Raw genomic sequence first — 22,714 nt, forward strand, 5'->3', positions numbered from 1 at the left:
ACCATGCAGACAAACCTGATCTACAAACTGAAAGACAGAAACAGGTGTGTGGTGTGTGTGTGTGTGTGTGTGTGTGTGTGTGTGTGTGTGTGCGTGTGCGGAGGGGGTGTTTCTATCATCGAACTCGTTATCTAAGTTATTTGTTTGTTTTGACTTGTATTACAATATTTGTATGTTTCTGTCACTGTCTGTGTCAGCATGTCTTCTGTGATTTAGTTTCCATCCTCGGCTGTTTTGTTCAGGCGTTAAGACGTATTGATTGACTCATTCGTTGCACCTCTGCCGTAGACTAGATAATAATGCTGTGTATTGTTGAAGAATTGAGTGTAATACACTCTCAGTTTTACAAAGTAAAACGTGCCATAAGTTGGATGGGCGTCGCTGTGGAAATCCTCATGTTAAATGATGTTTGCAGACGGTTTCAGGCTTTGCTGTCCTAAATCTGCTGAACCTCATGACACGTGACACCATTCTCTGGCCTTGACTACACCTCCCTTTAACCTGACCCAAGATACCCTTAGGTTGCCTTTAATTCCAGATACACTGCACCTCGACCCACCTTTATATCCACGCTGTATCTGCTTAGGCTAAATTGATGTGGCTGGCCTCACTAGCTAAGACATTTTTGTCTTAATGCTTTGACCCAGCTTATCAAGTTCCACTAGTCTTACTAACGTTTACATCAGAAATGGTCCCCAGTCGTTGGCAAAGTGCAACTTTAAAGGCCAGTTCAGACTGAAGGGTCATGATGAGATGAATTGAAACTTGTAACTACTCACAATTCGCTAGTCTGAAACCTTTCGAAACACAGCAATGACCCTCTGTTCCTTTTTTCACCTGTTTTTTTCAGGCTTTTTCGTAGCTTGATGTAATTTTAAGTGTCTTAAAACATGAATGAGGATAGTGATCGCGACTTTTAGTTTACTAATCTTGTTTGCGTGACTTTAAGTGTTTCTGTCATGCAGACACAGCGGTTTCCAAAAAAATTTATAAGGTAATAAGGCTCTCTTTCTTCCATTGAAAACTGCTGATTAGCTGTTGAAAGAAGTGACGTGTGCCTGACGCTCTAAAACACGACGCAGGTTACACCATCAGCTGGTTTGTGTGGAGTTAAGATGCGCCAGTTCACACAGCTGCAACTTTTTCCTGCAACTTTCTAAAACAGTTTTGTCTCACTGTGAATCTTTGGTCTGAACTGGGCTTAAAGTGTTCTTGAATCTCATCCTAACCCAAACAGAGAGCGATACTCTGCGGCATGCTCAGTGGTCCAAACACCATCTCACTAACTGGTGTTTTGTTTCAATCCATACTCGACACTAAATGTGCCCCAGGACCACCCAATCTTTATCTGTACCCACACACTCAGCACGACCCTCCATAGCTGGTTTCAATCAACAAAGTCTCACCAGCTATTTTTCTTGATGAGTCACCATGAAAATAATGCTCGACCGCTGTGCTGTTTTAACTTTTTTGGGTTGCACGCCCAGTGCTTTTCAGTTTCCCTTTTTCTCTCAAATGTGTGGTTGTTAAAAAGCCACAATAGCTAAACATGTTAACACCAACATCTGCCTCTGAATGTGTAGCTTCCCCTTCTTGCCTTGTGACACATACTTGCCTCAATGTTTGACATTGTTTGTGCAACATAAAAAAAAATAATTCTAGCAGGTATAAAATAGTACTAATTTCAAACAATGTCATGTCATTTGTCATCTCTTTATTTCAGAGAACGTTGTCAGAACGTGTACAAAAGTGCATAATTTTCTTCATAGGCCACAAAAACACAGATGTTACAAACACATTTTGAGCTGCATGATGAAGACACAAAGCTCAAATGCAAGATGAGATTCAATTACACTTTTTTTTTTTTTTATCCTAATGATATCACAGACTGCATTGTGATACAGCACACATTCAAGGACAAAGTAGAAAAAAAAAGCACTTAAATTCATCATGGCAGTGCACAAGTTTAAATCACCCACACAAAAAATAACTAACTCAAATACCTAATACTGCATTAATGCACTTGAATTTGTAAAATGAGACTAAATAGATTTCTCAGCATAATTTAAAAAGTCTAGTAAACGTGAACAGTTTTCCAACAGTGTTAAAGGAGGTACGTCAACAGAAGAAACAGTGATGATCAGTACTCCTCATGTATTCTTGTCATGTTACCTCACATTTAGTTTGAAAGCTTACCATGTTGCAATAGCTAAAAAGAAGCCACATCATCCTATCATAACAAATACATCCTTTTAACAATGAAAAAAAATATGCATGTTAACCAAAGTTTTACACTAAAACCACTTAGTGTTGTATTGCTATGAAACAGTGCCTTTAATGTTGTGAGGTTTAACATCTGAGCCTCCATGATTGATATTGTTGAGGCCGGAGTGCAGTCAACACTAACCGATGGCTTTTCAAGGATCTGACAACACCCAGTCAAAAACTCTACTCAGAGTTTCTTCTTTTTTTTTTTTTGTACACGTTGTTGGATCATGGTGATACTCACACAGGAACACAAACGATATTCAACGCATCAACAAAGTAAACAAAAAGTGTTTTATGGCACAGCTCGGCCTCACTAGTAGAAATAGAGGCCGATCCTTCATTTTAGTGGTTCCCAGCCTGGTAGTCAGGATCTCCAGAGAGTTACAAGGTGATTCATTAGGGGAAAAATAAAAAAGTATTATAACAAATTTGAGTTACAGACCAAGGCCCACATATTTTATTGTAATTTTAGGCGCACATATTTGGTGGAAGAAAATGTTCCATTTTTCATCTAAAAATTTGCATTTTAGCTTCAGTTTGGATCATTATTATTTCCATATCTGTGCAAAAAAAATTTTAAAAGGTAGAGCAGATAATACATAAAACACACTTACAAAAGAAGTCTACTGAGGAACAACTACAACGTGAGATCTGGGAAAAGTTGTTTAGTTAGTGTTGACGCTCTAATGATTTTACTGTGGTTTAGCTTAGGTGGTGCCCAGAATGACTTGGGTGCTGCATGTAAGCTTTACAATTGCAGGGAAAACCCTGGTAGAAGTTTTTACATTTTCTTGTGAAGAGTTGAATATCTTTTAAGTCTAATTGCTGAATTATCCAAGCAACAGTGTGACAAGGGACAAATTTCACCAATCTGCCGTCTAAAGCAGAGGCATCACCTTGTATGAAGGAATCAGGATCCTGACAGGTTGAGAACCATTTTCTCATATTTAAAGAAATTCTTGTATAAAATCTAAACAAATGAAAATGTAAAATGGCTGTAATGTGTCGAAGCTTTAGCTGTAAGACATTTCCAATCTGGCATCATAGCACCACTGTTGTTTGAATGAGGTCACTTCCTGTTAGTTGGTCTCTCACTTCCTCCTTCTGCCACAGTATTTACCCTGACAGCCAGCACCTGAAAACCAGAACAGACACGATTATTCGTAATTTTACATCCATCTTACACACGGCATTGTACGTGTAAAACCTGCACTCTTAAAGAGCTTCACCTACTTCAACATAAACACACATGTTCTCACACTGGTTCAAAAAAACAACAATCGTTCAGTCACTTCATATGGAAGTTACTTTTAGTCAGTGTGGCTTCTCAGTGACTTTTCATTTGAAGAGTTGCTTGTTCATTCACTGGTCAGTCACAAACTTCTTATATTTGTACCTGTAAAACCATGTACTATTTAAAAAAAAATGTCGGTTCTGTGAAACCACTTTGAGTTAATTCAGAGGGTGGGACATTCATGCGGAAGCTGCTATTTTAATTTAATATCATTACTGAGGGGGATAACGTATTTCATGTTATCATCAGAGGAAACAAACGGAGTATTGTTTGTTTCGAGCCTGACCGACACTGACCCATTTTTGGGGTCAATTCTGATATTAGAAATATATACGCATACACAAAAATGGATGTAGCCTGAAATGCAGGTGTGAAGCTGGTAGTTGCCATCCTGGCATCATAAAGAGGTACATTGGCTGCTGGTCTGTGAACACGTTATTTCTGCTATAAAGTTGTGCATTTTTACATGGAAATCTGTGGGAAAAGACTCTCCTTTAGAGCCAGGCTCAAGTGGCCATTCACGAAACAGTAGTTTTTGACACTTCTGAGGTGGTTTCCTTTTTCAGTTGGGGAGGTTTTCTGCTTGCTTAGGAAGTTTATTTTACAGTTTAACAATAAACGTAATGTTCAAAATGACATCAGTGCCCTGAAACATTGAACTTAACTGGAAATGTAATTATTATATATATATAAAAAAAAACTATAAATAAAAACAAACAAAAATAAGGCAATTTCTATCATCTTTAACTGCAGGATGTTCTGTAAAACAACATGATATTATTATATCATGTCAAAAATCTAAAATTTTAATCTAATCTAATTTATATGTATGATGGGTCAATACGTGGGCAGACTCTCAAGTTACAATCTTTGAAGTCAGAAGAACTCCACTCCAATTACACAAAATCATACTGTAGTAATGTACAGTTTATATACAAACTGGCTTACTGTAAAGCAAATACAAAGTGTGTGATTTTTACCTCTGTAGCCGCTGGCTCCAAGTAAGGCCTGCATGGCTGCATATTTGGCTGCCTTCTGGGCTTTGGCTGAAGGGCAAGACAGTAAATACAGTAATGATACAGATAATTATCCAGCATTAGAGATTATAAAAACATGCATGCCTTCATTTTTCCAAATAATTTTTCACAATTATCCATCTGTTTTATTTTATTTATTTCACTGATAATTATGAGACATCATAAACTTTCCTCTCTTGTGCTTAAGACTAAAAAGTCTGTACACTAAAACTAGTGTAGTATGTGTAGTATTGAGAGGCTAATTAAAGCTTATTCCAGAGGACACAGTGAGTTTTCTTACATTTTTGTCCAGCCCCAGCGTATCCTAGAGAACAATAACAGGAAAGACAAGTCATGATAAACAACCGATGATAATAAATAAATAATCGCCATGAGTCTCGGGATAAAAGCATTTTCTTTTTCCTTTTAAGGTGTCTACAAATTTCATCTTTATTCTCAGTTGGTTGCTTATTGTTTGAATTTACTACAAATAGTACGCTGAGTATTAGAGACTTTAAATGCGAGTCTGTCTTACCTGAATAGCCTCCACCAGCCACCCCACCATAGCCAGGGCCAGCACCCCCTGCTGGAAGAAAGTACACATTACAGCCTAGAAAGCATGTCTCCTCTGTAGGTATTTACTGCACAGTAGGCAAGGCAAGTTTATTTGTATAGCACATTTCAACAACAAGGCAATTCAAAGTGCATCACATAAAAGCATCAAAACATAAAGCAAAAGAAAAGGACATTTAAAAACAATTTAGTAGACTATTTATTGTGATTGTCTTTATTTTCAAGTCTCAAGATGAAGTTGTCATTATCTGAATCACTGTTGTGGTTTTTGTCAGAGCTTCATTCAAACTTACCTGGTAAGCCACCTGGTCCTCCTCCTACTCCCTGGCCTACTCCTCCAGGACCTCCTGCCCCTCCTGTTCCTCCTGCTCCACCACCTGGTGAACACAGGTGTGGTTGAGGTATGTTAGAATATGTAAATGACAAGTAACACAATACACATGTTTCCCAGTAGTAACAAATACAGCTGTTTATCTTTGTAAATGTCATAAATTAAACTCGGGGTATAAAAGCAGACCTGTCAGTAGATTTATGTTTTCTTTGCCTTGCATCATCAAGGCTGTCGGTCTACTTAACAGCGTTTAACCTTTGTGAGTAAGCACTCCGAGTTATGTCGTTTGATCAACACTACCACCTGAGTTAGTCATGTTTTTTTTACCACTGATCCGGGCGCACCTCCGATTTAACCATGGGCCTAATATACAGGTGGCGGGGAGCAGAGATTGTTTGTTTAGGGTGATAGACCTTAAGAGTTTCCAACATGCTGTAAAAGAGCACATTGTCGAGTTGGAGAACCAAATTGCGATCCAGCGAGAGTTCAGCTCATTTGCATGGAATGTTTTCCCTTTGACTTCTTAGAACATCACACTAGGACCCAGCTGACAGTCTGATCCTGGGTGATAAATTCACGCTGCGCAACCCTGTGGCTGTCAAAGAAATGCCACCTAAGTGCTCCTGACCAGACGTTGGTCTTGGAAGGCGACGTTCTGCCCCTCTTAAAAACGCGGCCGGCTCATTGCTTTATTGCTGAAGATGTTCTAAAGTATTTCAAGACTTCCATTGCTGATTTTGGGAATTTCACACATAATTTGATGTACGTGGTTGAATTACTGATCTGCCGAACTAGTGGTCACAAATTGTAACTCCTGTGCTGATGTTGATCAAGCAACATAAATACGAATACTTACTTACGAAGGTTATAGCTTTCCTTCTGCTTGGTGTGTACGCCATTCTCTACCCTGCAAAGTAGCCAGAGTTGCTTTTCATGGGATCCCACTTATTGCTGACCAGACCTCATGACTCACGTCCTGTTGCTTTGAATTGCAGCATACTTGCACAGGGGATATGATAAATTGTGGATCCAGTCAGCAAATGAGGCGTGCCATGTTGCCACAGAGAGCCATTAGATTTGTGTTTCAGTATCTCCCTGCTGTAACTCAGACATTTGGTGGTCTATTATGCAAAGCAGTAATACCTTTGTTATTGCCGGGCCAAATTCCAGCAACATGTATCAGTAATTATCAAAAGCTTTTGGTGAAATATTTATATGATATATATATATATACCATATAAATAATGCTGCTGTAGCGAAAAAAAATTCCCCTTGTGGGATTAAGAAAGTAACTATCTATCTATCTATCTATCTATCTATCTATCTATCTATCTATCTATCTATCTATCTATCTATCTATCTATCTATCTATCTATCTATCTATCTATCTATCTATCTATCTATCTATCTATCTATCTATCTATCTATCTATATATATATATATCTATATATATCTATATATATATATATAGATATATATATTGATCTAAGAAATTTACCTGGTCCATAGCCAGTTCCACCCAACGATGAGCCGTAACCTGATTTAGAAGGCTTTCTTGTTTGGCCACCAGGTCTGTATCCCCCAGCCCCGCCGGGTCCAAAACCCCCTGGCACTGTTCCAGCACCTCCTGGGCCAAACCCACCGGTTCCAGCACCTCCTGGGCCAAAACCACCGGTTCCAGCACCTCCTGGGCCAAACCCACCAGTTCCAGCACCTCCTGGGCCAAACCCACCAGTTCCAGCACCTCCTGGGCCAAACCCTCCGGTTCCAGCACCTCCTGGGCCAAAACCACCGGTTCCAGCACCTCCTGGGCCAAACCCTCCGGTTCCAGCCCCCCCTGGGCCAAATCCACCGGTTCCAGCACCCCCTGGGCCAAATCCACCGGTTCCAGCACCTCCTGGTCCATATCCTCCTGGACCATAGCCACCAGGTCTAACTCCAGCTCCACCAGGACCAGCTCCTGCACCTGCAGCTGGAAAACAGATGTAAAGATATAAACACAAATATATGCCACATCAAAGTTTAAAAAGACATTTAAGATCCCCAATCCTAACTCCGACCTCACCTGATCCATAACCAGCTCCTCCATAACCTGAAAAAAAACGGATGAAAAAAGGTTTGGTCCAACTAGTGTCTGGTCACAACACAATACATCAAATAGGTGTTTCCATCACTGCAATGTATCACCTGGCATTTTTTACTTGTGATCCTTACGTACCAGTTTTAGGTTTTCTTTTTCCTAATCCTTGGCCCCCTGGTCCAAATCCTGTTCCTGTACCAGCACCACCTGGTCCAAATCCCGTTCCTGTCCCAGCACCGCCTGGTCCAAAACCAGTTCCTATGCCAGCACCCCCTGGTCCAAACCCTGTCCCTGTGCCAGCCCTGCCTGGTCCAAATCCTGTTCCTGTCCCGGCACTGCCTGGTCCAAAGCCTCCTGTTCCTGTCCCGGCACCGCCTGGTCCAAATCCTGTTCCTATCCCGGCACCGCCTGGTCCAAATCCTGTTCCTGTCCCAGCAGCGCCTGGTCCAAAGCCTCCTGTTCCTGTCCCGGCACCACCTGGTCCAAATCCTGTTCCTGTCCCGGCACCGCCTGGTCCAAATCCTGTTCCTGTCCCAGCGGCGCCTGGTCCAAAGCCTCCTGTTCCTGTCCCAGCACCGCCTGGTCCGAACCCTCCCGTTCCTGTCCCGGCACCGCCTGGTCCGAAACTTCCAGGTCCAAAACCACCAGGCCCATATCTGCCAGTACCTGTACCAGTTCCACCAGGCGGCACTCCAGCACCTGAAAAACAACCCAAGGTTTTAGTAACCCTAAACTGTTTTTACGCTGACACGCATGGCTTTAGCCATGTTCTCTACCGTAAAGATTTGAACCTCCTGTATAACTTACAAGTTATCATATGGAGTTGTTCTTTCAACACTTCCTGCACTTAATTATAATAATCAGTTAATCATGACACACCACAGTGCAGGCATCTATGTAGCCCAATATGTAGGTTTCTCACCTTGTCCATAGCCTGCTCCACCCAGTGAGGAGGATCCATAGCCTGTCAGTAGGAGTTAACAGCTTAAATATTTATTATAACATGTTATCAAATGTTGTTATTATGAAAATACACAATCTCATTATACCTGTTTTGGGAGGTTTTCTTTTTCCTTGTCCATGACCTCCAGCAGTATAAACACCAGGAATGGCCCCTGCTCCTCCAGGTCCATAGCTGCCTGGTCCTGTGCCAACACCACCTGGTCCAACACCACCTGGTCTGGTTCCGACACCACCGAGTCCTGTCCCAGCTCCGCCGGGACCATATCCGCCTGGTCCAGTGCCACGAGGTACATAACTACCAGCACCAGCACCACCAGGCACAAGGCCACCTGGTCCAAAACTTCCTGGACCAGAACCAACTCCACCTGGTCCAGTCCCGTAGCCACCAGGCCCAACTCTAGCACCACCACCTCCTGCTCCGTAACCTGAAAACAAATAATGTTAAATTACAGTTTTCTTCATAAATGCTCTTATTTATGTTTACTCTGTTTGTCTGTGCATTCTTATCATACTTTTTGGTGGTTTGCCAGCTCCAGTACCCAGTCCTGGACCTGTGCCATATCTGGAACCTGATTGGGAGTGTATGAAATGAACAGCTAATCAGTGACATGCTATTTACAAATATTTATGTGTCACACAGTACATTTTCATAGAGGTCAACTTACCACCAGACTCCACACCACCACCAAGTCCCCCCAGTCCGCCGCCGACTCCACCTGGGCCTGCTCCTGTTCCTCCTCCCGCACCACCTACTCCTCCCGGACCAGCTCCAGCTCCCCCAGGACCACCGCCAATGCCTCTGCCATAGCCTCCAGGTCCAGCTCCGTATCCTCCAGGTCCAACACCATAGCCGCCTGGGCCAATCCCGTAACCTCCGGGTCCTGCACCATAACCACCAGGCCCAGTGCCGTAGCCACCAGGACCAACTCCACCCTGGCCTCCTACTCCAAGAGTCCCATATACTGAAAGGTGAAAACACTTAATGTATCATGTAGCTTCTTTCATTTCTGAGGCCAACATAAGTCTTTATTTAAGAGAGGAGAATGAAGTTTAACAGTTTCTAGAACCTTTGCCGGCTTTTCCAGCTCCTTGTCCAGCTCCAGTCGGGTAACGTAGGCCTGTGAAGGATAAAAGAAATATACTGTAATGAGGTTTGTTTCATCTGTTTGCTGTAACTGAAATGTTAATGATTGTGTTAGTGAGCATACCTCCACCTGGTAAGACTCCAGCTCCACCAGCACCATAACCTGTGGTGGATAATGTGTTAAACGTACAAATTAGAAATCTCACTGTATTATAGGAATGTAAATTTGAGGAAGATACGCAAACATTTCCGAGACCAAAACGTGACGGCAGCTCACTTTTTCCAGGTTTTGGCACTCCTGTTCCAACTCCACCAGGCCCACCAGCACCAGGTACTAAGCCTGCTCCTCCAGTGCCTCCTCCCACTGCTCCTGGACCAACTCCAACACCTCCAGGACCTCCTGCAACCGACCCAGGGCCCCTTTCAGCCCCTCCTGCCACTCCACCAACTCCACCAGGTCCACCACTTACGCCTCCAGCTACAGTCCCATCAGGTCCATATGCTACATAAAAAAAAAAATAAAAAAAAATAAAATAAAATACATATAATAGATCTTCTTCTCTAGTGGGTAGGGATTTTGGATCCTTCATGTATGTTTTTCATGATATATGTTCGTCATAGTGATCAAAATGGAAGGTTTTTCAGTTATTGATCGTAGACGGAGGTAGATGTAATACTATTTAAATGTGATTAGATTCAGACAGCAAAAAGTTGCACCTTTTGGTGATTTTGGTGTTCCTCTTACTCCACCAGCTGTACCGCCTGATCCAACTCCAGTTCCAGTAGCAGGACTGTCTCCTCTTCCTGTTCCTGCTGCACCGCCTGAAACACCTCCTGCTGCTCCTGCAGTGGTCGGAGTTCCTCCTACTCCTCCCAGTCCTCCAGCTGTGCCTCCCGTGCCACCTCTCTCTCCATCAGGACCTCCTTCTCCATCTCCTTCACCTGGTGTGTCACCTCTGGGGACACCTGCAGACAGAGCCCAGAAGACAGTTTTTTCAGTGTGGAACTAAACTATCCGGTCCAGAGAAGGAGCCTGGTAGGTGATACACAAACCATCTGTTACCGCTCTGTTGACATCTTAATAGCATAATCTATTCTGTAACATAATGAATGACATCAGACAGATGTAAGTTTTGATAAATGGGTTTTAGGGGGAAAAGGAAACTTTTAATTCTGTTCTGAATGTGTAAAAGTTTCATTCAGTTCAATTTTAAGTGTAAAATCATCCTGCAACATGCTCCCAAAACACAGTAGATAGACAAAAGAACACACAACAGGTAAACAAAATGACAACAAACACACTAAAAACATCCCAGGCCTACAGTACCATGACAACAACATAAGACTTGTCAAGTAGGAAAGTTTTATGCCTGAATAAAAGATTTGGCTGCCTTCTAAACACAAACTGGCAGCTGGTTCCACAGAAAAGGAGCCTGCCTCCCAGTCTGCTTTAATAGGTAATAACAGGCTTTAATAGGTTGCTGTTTGGCTTGTGATTACCACCCATTAAATGTGTTTTCCCCTTTCCATTCCCAATATAAGTAATTTAGCCTGAAACTTGACTTATAAATGGTAAAAGATAAATTGTATCTTATTTTATTCACCTGGAGGTTTGAGAGGTTTGGCTCCAGGAAGTGCCCCATTTGAGAGATCACCACCAGTACCTGCAAAAATTATAATGTGAAATCAGGGAATATTGCTTTTCTATTTTAGCCACAAGATCTCTACGAAGAGGATGTTGAAACTGAGTAAGGCATGAAGCAAATAACTGCTGTGCACTGTATGTGTCTGCTGGGAAATCTTACCTCCAGAGGGAAGTCCTGTACCACCGGAATTTCAGAGAGAAAACCAAGAGTTAGTCTCCAGTCAGCTCAGTAGACACTACATGCAGGGACTGCAGCAATTGTTAATAAGTGTTTAAGCCACTCGGGTCTACTTACCAACACCTGTCCCAGCTGTTTAAAACACAAGTAGAAATACTGGTAAGAGAAATCCCAACAACACTGTTTACAGTATAATCAAACAGTTTATGGAGGTTTACCTACCACTTGGTTGTACAGTCCCGCCACCAACTGCAACGACAGGAATACAGATTATCTTGGGATGCTATCAATCAGAAACAGTTTGGCAATACATGTTCAATATAAGTATGTTTCAAGCTTCAGTCGTTAGCTAGTTTTAGACTGCCATGCAATATTCTGTAGTGCCAGTGATAGGAAGTGCAGGAAAAACACTTACTCTCAGGTACAGGTAAACCAGTGACAGCTGTGAATGCATGTGAATGGAGAAATACTGTGATCTGCATCCAGATTAAAAGCAGTTGTGACAGTGTGATATGTCACTGTATGTTATTGAACAGATTTTATCTTTAAATTATGCCCATGCTATTTAAAAATCTGTAGTCCCTTGCTGTGTATAATAAGCTCTATTAACCTCTTACATGTGACATCTCTGTGTTCATTAAACTTAATGCCAACTTACCAGAGGAGTCTCTTGTTGAGCCTGAAGGACACGAGATGAAGTTATTTGTCACATTCAGCTAACTGCGTTAAAGCTTAAACAGTCTGTAGTAACACACCCCAAATGCTTTATAACACTGATATTATTCAAAGATGTTCATTAAGTTCCTTTTATGGCAATACAAGTTTGCATAATTTCCTCCAATTTGCTTCTATTCTGCATCCAAACTGCATTTTGAGACTTCTCACATAAATTTGTCATCTATAAGAATTTTTCAATCAAAACATTGAGGCAGAATTATGTTAAATTAGCAATGTGTTAAATACAAAATTTATAAAAGACTGGATGAACTTGGTCAGAGAAATGATGATGAAAGGTTTTAGCAATGATCCAAAATTAGTCTGTGGAATGTGGAGGATTTTCTTCCACTCCTCAAAGTTAAGGAGTTGAGTAAAAAAGTGAAGCGTTTTATAAAGCACCACAAGGAGGTGCTGTCAACACCAAAATCTAAGAGACACTGCTCTTTTCATTTACAGCAAATGTAATTTAAAATGTAAAAATGTAAATCTAGTTTTGGGGATGTTTGGCTGACATGAAGAGGCAAACAAAGAAACAGAGGACAAATATATATCCTCCCCGGCCTACATCACACAATAACAATGACACAGCTACTGATTGTGCTCTGACAGAAATGGAAGAACATGCAGTGCTTCCAGACAAACATGCAGTGTCTGACCTGGAACTGTAGTCCCGTTCAGTCCTGTTTTATAAAGATAATAATAAGACAACACAGCAGTTGACATAACACATTTTCACTGATAAACTAATATTTAGGAAATAGTCCATATACTGTTTTGTGTATTGAATCTGTAGCATGAATGACAAAAAATACCTGGTTTTGCTCCAATGATTGGGATTCCCGTTTCACCGAGGCCATCTCCATCACCTCCTGCACCCACTGGTCTGCCACCTGCTCCAGCACCTCCTGTTTTAATGTAGAAGTTAGAACCTTTTTACATGCAGACACTGTCTAACAGGAGATACAAGATTTAAAAAATAAAAAAAGTATAAACTTAAATACATTTTATTAAATGCTTTAAAATAAAGTTTTATTTGATTTTGTAAAAACTTGTTGCTTAATTTTTACAGGTCATGGAGTCTGTGCAGCATCTTGTGTGACCATCAGGTTATTACATCCCTGACCTGAATCTGTGTGATGATTGTTGTCACATGTCACAAATTCTGTGGATGATTTCAAGGTACGAAAAGAGTCCAGAAAGTTTTACACACACCTTCCCCTCCAGGACTTCCAGACCCCTCTAACGCACTGCCAGCACCACCATCACCTGCAATACAGGCAAAACATAAAAGTACTTTTTATTAAAAAGGTTTGTCATATCAATAATCAGATAATAACCACATTAAAAACTGAGGGAAAACAGTATAGAGTAGTATGAAGTTATAAATGAATAAATCAAACAAAGTCAATGGTATAATTGTCTCACCTCTCATTCAGTCACCATCTATTGCCCTTGTTGGATGCATTTTATTTTAAAACTAATGTACTGGAATGAGCAAATGTATTTTTCTTGTAATATGTGACTTATTTGCATTTTGTTTGTGTGTACTGTAACACTGTATGTGATACCTTCTGATCCTGGAGCTGGTGTGCCTCTTGTGATTCCAACTCCTCCTGATAAATACATAAATCATCTTATTAATAGCTAATAATCAGTTGTAGCTAAAGTATCTAGTCTTCAAAACGAGGCTCACCACTGGGTCCAGCTGTTGTCCCTGCACTGCTGCCGGTGCCATTTACTGAAACACCAGTGCCGGTCCCTGTTCCTGCTCCTGTAGTTCCGGTCCCAGTACCTGCTCCTGTAGTTCCGGTCCCAGTACCTGCTCCTGTAGTTCCGGTCCCAGTACCTGCTCCTGTCCCTGGTGCAACTCCACCTGGTTTCCCTACAGTTTATAGAAGAGGTTATCTGGTAAATTCAAAAGAAGTGCTTATAAACCCAAACTACTGTACACACACTCGACACAGAGTCTTGTCAAACCTTACCGTACTTTGCAGCTTTAGATCCAGCTGTACCAAAGCCTGCGGATCACGACAGAGAAAATGACATATAAGATAGTTAAGAAAGGAATAGTTTATACTTAAATGTGACTTTCACTTTTAACGTGACCCCAATAAAATGACACTTTACTACAGACACCAGTGAAAACCAACCTAGACCTCCAGTGCCCGTTCCGAAGCCTCCTGGTCGGTAGCCACCTATTGAATTGTACAAAATAAAAAATAGTTTGACCTACGTCTATAAGAAACTCCAAAAAAATATTGATATCTTTATAAGTAAACAACTTGCCACCTCGTCCTGCTCCACCTCCAAGGACCCCTCCAGCACCTGCTCCACCTTGACCTAAAATTACATGAAAATAATGTAGCTTTTACAGGAATTAGAATGACTTCATTATTAATTAATAAATTTCCCCTTGCGGGATTAATAAAGAATCTATCTATCTATTAAACATCCATTGTGTTTTAACAACATTTTCATACCGTATTTAGCAGGTTTTGATCCAGGTCCATAACCTGTTAAAAACAGAAATAATTTAGTTTCAGGATTCTAGCAAGTTGTTTTAATTTAACTGTGGCAAAATTAATCTTGAACAAAATTAAAATTGCCCTCTGAACCTGTTCCATATCCAGCCCCTGGTCCTGCACCATAACCTCCACCTGGTCCATAACCAGTCCCAGCCACAGATCCAACTCCAGGCCCATATCCACCCGGTCCATATCCTCTTCCAGCCCCTAGTGCTCCCCCGGCCCCTGGGCCATAGCCTCCTGCTGCCGGACCACCGAATCTCCCATCCAGACCAGATCCAGGGGCTCCGCCACCACCAGGAAGCCCTGGGGAGGAGCAAGTATGTGAGCAGTTCGTCTCTAATGAGGTCACGAAAAACATCCAATATAAAGGCACTACTCTGGTTTTTGCATCCATTTTTCACGAGTTGAAGAAAAAGATCTATCCAAACAAAAAGGTTTATTTCTCTCAAATGTTCACAAATCACAGAGTAATTACTGCAGAGGTGTGTCTTAAACTGGTCACCATAAAAGTCCACTCTAAAATATGTACTTGTACTACACAGTACATTGCCACAGGTGTTATAGGTTTTGAGAGATCATGCAATTGGCATGTTGACAATTTTTTTTTTTTTTTTAAATGAATTAGATGTTTTAAAAGAATGTATAAATCGCACCATATTTGAGAGACTTGGGTCCCCCAGGATATCCTGCAGGAAAAACACCAGGGAATTAAAAGATGTGCATAGAAGGAGCTCATATAAATGTGTTGGTTTTATATGTTTGATGTACTTTCATTAAGATCTTTTTTATTAAGTCCTGTAATTCTAATGAGCCTTTTTTTGCAGCAGTACGCTGGTCTTAAAACTCCACAACAATGACCACAAGAAACAGACAGACAATTATATACACAGCAACAGACATGTTAACTAATTAGTTTATAAATATTTACTATTTATTTACTAATTTTGTATTTTTTTTCATGTGCACAATGTGTTTAATAATCTTTCTCTTTCTGTTTGTTTTCTAAAGTTTCTGAGGAAAAACCCGACAGTGTTGATTTTCTGTTTGTACCTCCAGCTCCGCCTGGTCCAAAGCTACCCGGTCCAAAGCCTCCCGGTCCACCTCCAACAGCTCGTCCAGGAACCCCTCCTCCAACTCCGAGCCCAGAACCAGGCCCAGCTCCAGCCCCAAGTCCTCCTGCCCCCAGGGCACCTCCAGCACCTCCAGGAAGACCTGCCAAGAGCAGCATCTTATGAAACATAAAGCAGCCAGACAAGACTCGACTGACAAACAAGTCGTTTCTCACAATAGGAAAAATAAATAACATCATTAACGGCTGCAGTTCCATTTTTGTCTCTTTATACAAACGTCATGCAATCACAGATTTAATTTAAGGATCAAAAGACATTTAGTAAAAACATTTTTTAAACTTGCCATATTTTCGGGCTTTGGCACCAGCGTAACCTGCAAACACGTCAAAAGTATGTAAAAGTAGAATATTAGCCAGTGGATCTGTTTGAATTCTGACAGGCTTCCTGATTTGAAGGGTTTCTTTTTTTTTTTTTTTTAATCTTACCTCCAGGTCCATAGCCAGCACCACCTGGTCCAACTCCACCAGGTATAAGTCCACCAGGTCCATAGCCAGTACCACCAGGTCCAACTCCACCTGGTCCATAGCCAGTACCAGCACCACCAGGTCCAACTCCACCTGGTCTTACTCCACCTGGTCCATAGCCAGTACCACCTGGTCCAACTCCGCCAGGTATAAGTCCACCAGGTCCATAGCCAGTACCACCAGGTCCAACTCCACCTGGTCCATAGCCAGTACCAGCACCACCAGGTACAACTCCACCTGGTCCATAGCCAGTACCAGCGCCACCAGGTCCAACTCCACCTGGTCCATAGCCAGTACCAGCACCACCAGGTACAACGCCACCTGGTCCATAGCCAGTACCAGCACCACCAGGTACAACTCCACCTGGTCCATAGCCAGTACCAGCGCCACCAGGTCCAACTCCACCTGGTCCATAGCCAGTACCAGCACCACCAGGTACAACGCCACCTGGTCCATAGCCAGTACCAGCGCCACCAGGTCCAACTCCGCCTGGTCTTACTCCACCTGGTCCATAGCCGGTACCAACACCACTAGGTCCAACTCCACCTGGTCCATAGCCAGTACCAGCACCACCAGGTCCAACTCCACCTGGTCCTACTCCACCTGGTCCATAGCCAGCACCAGCACCACCGGGCCCAACTCCACCTGGTCCATATCCAGTGCCAGCACCACCGGGCCTGACTCCTCCAGTACCTGTTCCTTGACCTCCAAGTGCCCCACTTAACATGCCTATATGGAGAGAACCATCATCTTTTATTTGTTTTGAAGTTCTTGTTAAATCCAAAAATATAATGGTAATACAGTGGCCTACAGTTGTTTCGTTATCTTATTATTCTTACCGTATTTACGAGCTTTGGCACTGGCATCATATCCTGAAATACAAACATAAATTATGAAAGACATTGAAGTACTGGACACTGTTAAGTTGTTACTGTTCAGTGTACTGATACTGTATTTTTTTTTTAGCTTTTACTGTTGCATAATTATTGGCTGAATTTTCTAAAACCATAAATCTGCTTATTCATAATTACCCCCAGGTCCTGTTCCTGCTCCTCCTAATCCAGTGCCGGCCCCACCAGGACCAAAGCCAAGACCACCTGGCCCAGTGCCAGCACCACCTGGACCAAAACCAATCCCAGAGCCTGGTCCCACACCAGTGCCGAGGCCAACTCCTCCTCCCAGTCGTCCGCCTCCATGGCCTCCAGCTGCGCCAGTGCCGACACCACCTGGACCAAAACCATAGCCCGCACCTGTTCCAATCCCAGAGGCAGGTCCTCCAGCTCCAAGGCCTCCAGCTGTACCAACTCCTCCGCTGCCTGGAAAAATTGAAGGCAGTTTGAGTGTGTCATTAAAGGCAATTTTTCCAAGAATGGGAAATAACATTATATGAGTTGAAAAATTACTTAATAGAGCTGGAAAAAGTATACTTAGATTTACCTAAACCAGGTAAGCCGCTGCCTGCTCCAGGCCCACCTCTGGTTCCAGCTCCACCGCCAAACCCAGGCCCACCTCCGGTTCCAGCTCCGCCTCCAAACCCAGGCCCACCTCCGGTTCCAGCTCCGCCTCCAAACCCAGGCACACCTCCGGTTCCAGCTCCGCCTCCAAACCCAGGCCCACCTCCGGTTCCAGCTCCGCCTCCAAATCCAGGCACACCTCCGGTTCCAGCTCCGCCTCCAAATCCAGGTGTGACTCCACCTCCAGGGAGTCTTCCAGCCACACCTCCTAAAGTGCCTCCTTGGCCAAGTGCGCCACCTCCAGCTCCACCTCCACCTCAAGAAAGTGTACAAAAATATCAGTTGTGAATATTTACTTATTTGATGATGGTAACACATTATGCCCGTTATTTTGAAAACAAGATTGATGCCTCAACTAATGTCTTTTTACCGTATTTTGCTGCAGCTTTGGCCAGCTTCTTCGATTTTCCCGCCCCTGTAAAGAAACAATAAATAATTTTTACTGTAGACAAGATTTCCTCATCTACATTTATCACTTATTTCATGTTATGTTACTTGCAGATGAACATTGTTCCCGTGTACCTGTTTTTGGTGATATGAGAGGATAACCACGGAAGACTCCAGGCAGCTGCTGTCCACGACCATCTAATGTGAGAAATACACTTAACACAGATACTCATCCTTTGAAATACTTGCACTCTGGACTAGCATTTATTATTCTTTATTATTCTTTTAATATGAAAGTTCAAGTAATACAAAAGATCTGCTTGTAATATTGCAAAGACTTTATGACACTTACTGCCTGCTCCTCCTTGTCCAACACCCCCTTGACCAAGTACTCCAGCCCCTGCGAGGAATGAGACAATAATTTTTATTTTTAGGCAGGTGTGCTATGTAAAGATGTCACGTTCCAGGATTCATAACACATTACAAACCAGTCTGAGGGCCGAGTCCAGATCCGGTGGCCACTCCAGGGAGAACACCACGGCCTCCAAAACCTGAGAGGAGGAGACAGAAAGACACATAAAACTTTTTCTGTAAGCACATAGAATTCCTCATAATGGCATATTATTGTATTGCTTAGTACCCATATTCTTAAGTTTCTTGTGTTACAACATACCTTGGCCTGGTACAAATCCACCTTGATAGAGTCCCGGCACTCCAACACCTGTGTCACCAAAGTCATATTTATAACATTGATTGATTACTATAAACTGATGTCGTAGAACCTTTAGTAACACATGAGTTGTAATGTTTAGGAGTTTACCTGGAACTTGTTTTGATGCTTTACCACCGCTCTTTCCTCCAGGTCCTCCCCCAGTGGTTCCAGTCTGTGGCAGCACAGGAACTGAAACAGAAAAGTCACTTTAGTAAACAAAACATTTTGTAAACAGAATTTAATGGGAACAGAAAATATTTTATTGAAAAGTTGACAGTAAACAAGAGGAAACTTTAAAATATGTGTTTAATTCTTGAGATAAAGTTTCCTTTAGAAATAAAATATACATTGTTTTAACTCTTGTTCATGTTTGTGCTTGATGAATTGCATTTAATCTTCAAAACCATGTTCGCTATTGTAGAATACATACAGTTTATGTTTTTGTATACATTATAGTATAACTAAATCATATTATCTACCTCCTCCTGGCACAGCAGCTCCACCAGGCCCGACTCCTGCACCGCCAGGTCCAAATCCTGCACCGCCAGGCCCGAATCCTGCACCGCCAGGCCCGAATCCTGCACCACCAGGTCCATAACCTGCTCCACCTGGCCCAACCCCAGCACTACCAGGTCCAAATCCTGCTCCGCCTGGCCCGAACCCTGCTCCACCAGGCCCAACCCCTGCACCCCCAGGTCCAAATCCTGCTCCACCAGGCCCGACCCCTGCACCCCCAGGTCCAAATCCTGCTCCACCAGGCCCAACCCCTGCACCCCCAGGTCCAAACCCTGCTCCACCAGGCCCGACCCCTGCACCCCCAGGTCCAAATCCTGCTCCACCAGGCCCGACCCCTGCACCCCCAGGTCCAAATCCTGCTCCACCAGGCCCAACCCCTGCACCCCCAGGTCCAAATCCTGCTCCACCAGGCCCAACCCCTGCACCCCCAGGCCCAAATCCTGCACCACCAGGCCCAACCCCTGCACCCCCAGGTCCAAATCCTGCTCCACCAGGCCCAACCCCTGCACCCCCAGGTCCAAATCCTGCACCGCCAGGCCCAACTCCTGCACCACCAGGTCCAAATCCTGCTCCACCAGGCCCAACCCCTGCACCCCCAGGTCCAAATCCTGCACCGCCAGGCCCAACTCCTGCACCACCAGGTCCAAATCCTGCACCGCCAGGTCCATAACCCGTTCCTCCAAGCGATGTTCCAACACCACCTAAGGTGAAAAATACAAATAGTCACTGACACTGCAATGATTAAAACTATAATTTTGATGTGGAAACATAAACAGTAGTTACCTGTTTTAGGGGGTTTTGGACCAGTTCCACCACCTGGTCCATAACCACCTCCAAATCCTCCATAGCCACCTGCATCAGGACAGAACCTTCTTTACCACTCATACACCTTCGAGCTAAACAATATATTAAACTGTAGAGTAAATGACAGCAGAAGGGAACAGTAATCATATTTCAGCAGTATTATCATGTACTTGTGAGGAACTTTTCTGTAGCTGCTGGACAGGTTCATTTGTATTTTTTTGTACCACACTAATTGCTTTGGCAAATTGTAATCTATGGATCACTATGGTCCAGCAGCTACCCGGGAGGTATATAGACGTTACACAAGCAAGAGTCACAACAGATGTAAACAAATGAAAACCACTGACCTCCAGGGACGAAGCCCGTTCCAGCTCCCAGACCTCCACCAGTCCCAAGGCCTCCTGCTCCGAGGCCTGCTCCACCCAAACCCCCTGCTCCGAGGCCTCCATATCCTTGTGAGGAGATAAAAGAGAGGGAGTACTTACAGTAGCACTTCCTGGCTCAGGGACTATAATACACTAAATCATACATTAATCAATTTAGTATGTCCCTTTGCGACAACACCCTTTTGTGATGTTACACATGTATCATGGCTGCCCAAGATAAACCTCACAAGGTCACTTAAATTGTTCTCCATGAAGGTCTTTGTTTTAGGTGCTGGACTTTTAAACCTCTTAAATCAATTAGAAGTGTGTGTGGAGGCCTGGTCAGTCATTTCTAGCTTTACGCAGCAACTTAATCTTGTTTGTTTCTATTTTCTGCAATATTTTCTAATTGTAAGCAGCTCCTTGTCAGTGTGTTCACTTGCACAGTTTTTGCTTGAAGGGATTTTTTTTTTTTTTTTTTTTTTTTACTTTTATAAATTCACGCCTCCTGTTACTTGTTCAGGTTAACTTGTTTGCATTTTGTTCTTCAGGATGGAGCAAAGTAAAACACACCACACCACATTAAAATGTAAGTTATTGTGTGCCGTGGATGAAAAACATGTTCGACTAAGATGGCCAGACTTTTGGTAAACTGGAAAATGTGACACATGAGTCTGTTTTCCTGTGCTAACACTGACCTATTTCCTACCCACCGGCATAATGGGTGGATTTCAAAAGGTTCCACAAAGCCGAGGCTTAACCTCCAAGAAATATTATCACCAACATTCTTCATCCTGCACAGGCAACTCGCATGTTTGGGGGATGAAAAACAGAGAGGCCTGAAATTCCAAAGCAAATCAGTCTTTGTGACTGACGTGATGACTTCCGTCCTTTATCAGGGGCCTGCCATGCCTAATGCATTAGCCTTTATCACTGTGTGTGTGCACATCTGTGTGGGAGAGGGTGGGTGGCCCCCCAACAATAGCTTTTAACCTTGAGGTAGTGAGGAAATGAAATAATGGTACATGTATGCAATCTTTATCCTGCTGCATTGAACTGACCACAGGAACAATATTTACAGTAGAGTTGCTGACGTGAACACATAACTTCCTCTTATTGTGAGGATGCAAGTAAATCTAGCAGGCGTCTTAGATGATCGAATCGTACCTTCAAATGATGGTTGTGTTCATGACTCTTACTTTAAAAAACTAAATTACCAGGCCTTCAAAAGATTACCAGTATTTATGCAGTCGGGAATTATTGTGACAATTTTACACCCATCTTTTGAGTGATCGGACAGGCTGTAGCAGTTATTAGTTATTCCCATGCTATCTTGAAACTTTTCCATGACTAATCCCAATGTAAACTGAGTCCATGTGTGCGTAATGAGGGTGATGTTTTTTTAATATTGTCTTTCAAATAATTCACTCCCAAGTTTTCCATTAGGTCCTGGATGCAAGAGACAAATCTTTATTACTTAATCCTGCCAAAAAAATGAAAAAAAAAACAACCATTCATACCTGGACCAACTCCTCCAGGCCCAGTTCCATAGCCTCCAGGACCAACACCACCTGGTCCAAAACCACCTGCCCCGACTCCGCCAGGTCCCAGTCCTCCTCCTACACCTCCAACTCCCTGCCCTGCTCCACGACCACCGTAACCACCTCCTAGAGAGAAGTAAGATATTGAAAGGAGTAAGATATTGAGACAAGTCGCTGTTGCTTTGTTTTAAGAGGTTAGAGCCATCTCAATGGTCTGTAGGGTTGCTCCTCCACACCTTAAAAAACAACCTTTGAACATATTTCATGCATAAATTCCATGACGTTTGAGCTTTAATGTCTTGAAGAAGCTTCTTTTGGTCTTAATGAAAACCACAGTCTTGAACCAGAGCTCTAACAAAGTCTCACCTGTTTTTGGAGGTTTTCCACCTGTTAGAAGAATGAAATCATGACAATTAAATCAACAGTAACATGATTAAAGTGTAGCAAGAATTTGTTGTACAGGTGGTGGAAGAAAGATGTCAGCCAGCTATCATTGTCTTACCAGCCCCAACACCTCCGGGTACGACTCCCAATCCACCACTCCCTGGACCAAAGTTATTGGGTCTGAAACCTCCTGGTCCGACTCCACCTGGTCCAACACCT

The 22,714-nt window shown here is 42.9% G+C and overlaps 1 long non-coding RNA gene across 1 annotated transcript; it reads right to left on the bottom strand.

The window, feature by feature from the left end:
* Positions 1-14,922: 14,922 nt before the first annotated feature.
* LOC138635124 (uncharacterized) lies at positions 14,923-15,766 on the bottom strand. Its single transcript, XR_011312061.1, has 3 exons — positions 15,729-15,766; positions 15,332-15,364; positions 14,923-14,981 (listed from the first exon to the last, which is right to left on the bottom strand). It is a non-coding gene; the product is annotated as an uncharacterized lncRNA (long non-coding RNA).
* Between the last annotated feature and the right edge of the window lie 6,948 nt (positions 15,767-22,714).

Source organism: Brachyistius frenatus, unplaced genomic scaffold (assembly GCF_029030835.1).
Source record: "Brachyistius frenatus isolate BFR_SWC_R1_liver_20210118 unplaced genomic scaffold, ASM2903083v1 Contig_5, whole genome shotgun sequence".
Classification (NCBI taxonomy): domain Eukaryota; kingdom Metazoa; phylum Chordata; class Actinopteri; family Embiotocidae; genus Brachyistius; species Brachyistius frenatus.